At 39.8% G+C, this 2500-nt stretch overlaps 1 protein-coding gene across 1 annotated transcript in view; it reads right to left on the bottom strand.

The window, feature by feature from the left end:
• Positions 1-1678, bottom strand: part of LOC137993740 (TNF receptor-associated factor 2-like) — a 13265-nt gene extending 11587 nt beyond the window's left edge. Inside the window, exon 1 of the mRNA XM_068839736.1 lies at positions 1566-1678. The gene's annotated coding sequence lies outside the window, so the exon portion shown is untranslated. The remainder of the gene's footprint in view (positions 1-1565) is intronic.
• Between the last annotated feature and the right edge of the window lie 822 nt (positions 1679-2500).

Below are 2500 nucleotides of genomic sequence, written 5' to 3' on the forward strand. Positions count from 1 at the left end.
ACATGCACTCACTCACTCACCTGAGGAGATTTGAGATCTTTGTAGAACAGTTTGAAATGAATTAAACTTTTTTCGAATAGGTGTTGTATGCCAACTGTGCTTTCCCTAGATGGAACGAAATATTTCATTTCTTCTAGCATATTCACTATCGTGTGGGCGCTAGCCGATGCCGATGATCTCATTGCGTTTGAACGCTGATATTTAAATGGATTTTGCCAGTCATACAGATCCGTAAAGAACATTTAGAGCTGCTCAAGACTGATGCAGGGCCCTTTTTAAGTAATAAATTGTTTCGGAAGATTCCAGTGAATTGCCTGATGTGATAAACTACCGAAGAAAAAAAAATTGTTATGAAGACGTCATTGTTGTCAGGCAGTCACGCAGATCCTACGTCATATTTTCTGCATTTGCTGTCATGCTTGTCATCGTGATTTTAATTTGTGCAACTAGTTATTTTATAAATTAGCGATGATACACAATTCTGATTAATTGCCTTGACGGCTAACCTGACACTCTGCCAACTAATTAGAATTTGTCATTTATGAGTTCACTGAACAGCGCGGCCCAAAGAGAAACGGCATTTGAGCTGACGTCATAAAAATTAACTCGTTTGCTCAACTTTTGGTTTCTTTGCTGGAATGAAGTCTCATTCAGATCTCAATTTCGTAGCTGATCACCTTAATAACGACCTTATCCGAAGAAGCAAATATGTCACGAATTCAAAGGTGTGTTTGTCACCCATTGGATGACCTCAGGGTACAATTTCACCGATGAATCTCCACTGTTTCAGCATGCATTTTAGCATCTTTGTAAGTATCTTACCTTGTTTCAAAAATTTCCATCCCTCCAAGGAGCAAAATTGCCATTTTCTAGGTTACAAGTTTTTTTGTTTTGGTTTTTTACCTACTTACTTGTATCACACCATCACCATTGTCTATTTTTTTAGTTATTTTGAATGTAGTGTAAATACTGTAGATTTTGAACTGAGAATTTAATTCACTGTTATAATGGTGCATTGATTCTTTGTTGCTGTCAGGATTATGTAAACAGTATAACTTGTATCTTAGTTTTTAACTTAACTTGATAGGAATTTTGATAGGTTCTCCAATTAGCACACGGTAGACCGCTAAGTGTCAAGGTTATTTATCCAAGCACGACAGGGTCTGGAACGGGGTTCCATTGACCCGAAAACAGAGCGTGAATCGGCAAAACTGATGGAAGACCGTGATTCGTGAATAATATATTAACCGTGACGCGTACTCCTTTAAAGTTGTAGTGTATGAATTGAGATTTCTGCCGTTAGAATGTCGTGAACATCAGACAGCCCTACACAAATACATGTAATTCTCTGTCCAACTACGTCATAAGTGAGTCCCTAAAAAAGAGTTACATGATTCGTGAATCGTGAATGAAGGGAAAACGAACCCGTGATTCGAGATCCAGAACCCCCCCCCCCCCTCCCCCTCCACCCCTCCTCAAAAGTTACAAAAGATCACTGACAGCATCGACGTGACATTGAATCACGTACTGCTACTGGATCGTAAGTTCAAACACTCAATACTTACGATAACCGAGGCAAGTCTATAGCTACACTCTGAAAATTTTTGCGGGGGATTACCACCAGTTTGTTACCAGAGTAAGACTCTTTGCCGCAACTCTAAACGTTTTAACTGTTAAGAAACCTGGGTTAAGAAATCACCCGTGGTTTTAATGTCATTATGTCGACTGTCATGAGTTGTCACATGTTGCTTTTAGCTGCGTGGATTCATGATTCAAAAACCTATTTTTATCACAAAAAACGTGAGCATCACAATCCGGAAGTGATTGCAGGATGACACGAATGACTAAGGTTGGATTATCATAACGGCATTCCTGAAAAGTAATCATGACCCAGTAAAATTTAAAATGCCCAGAGAGAGATGCGGCAAAATCCTGAAAATCGTCACGGGAAAAAAAAGTACGATTTATTAGGCAACGGGTGATTTTTTGGATAAGTCTGTGACGTAACTGTTTCAGCGTAGACTCATACACCGCTCCGGGAATTTATGAATCCGCTCTTGCTTTGTGTATGACTTCACTTCCTCTAAGTTTTTCATCTCTTCTGTTTTGACTCATGTGATTTGTTCCAAAAAACGCCCACAAGTCGCGTGGTCTAACATATGTCGGCGACAAAGCCGTTACATACGGTGCTCCAAACATTGCATGAACGGTAAACGGACGAAGACTGCAGACTCCAATCCGCAAACAAAGTTTCCTCACCACATCTTGTCCGTCATAGCCTGTACTTTGTAACATCGGCTATTATGAACCGGCTCTGGTATGTTCATCTTACTATTTTTAATGGCGACACGGTTTTAAAAATTCCGGCTTAACTGGTGTTTGTGGCATGAGAGAGTTTGTCGTCGTTGCCCTTAGGTATATCTCAACACACCTGTGACAGATGAGCCAACTTACGTTAATTGTAGGATGTCCTCTTGGAAGTGAAAAGAAAAAAAGAACT

This window comes from Montipora foliosa, chromosome 2 (assembly GCF_036669935.1).
Source record: "Montipora foliosa isolate CH-2021 chromosome 2, ASM3666993v2, whole genome shotgun sequence".
Classification (NCBI taxonomy): Eukaryota; Metazoa; Cnidaria; class Anthozoa; order Scleractinia; family Acroporidae; genus Montipora; species Montipora foliosa.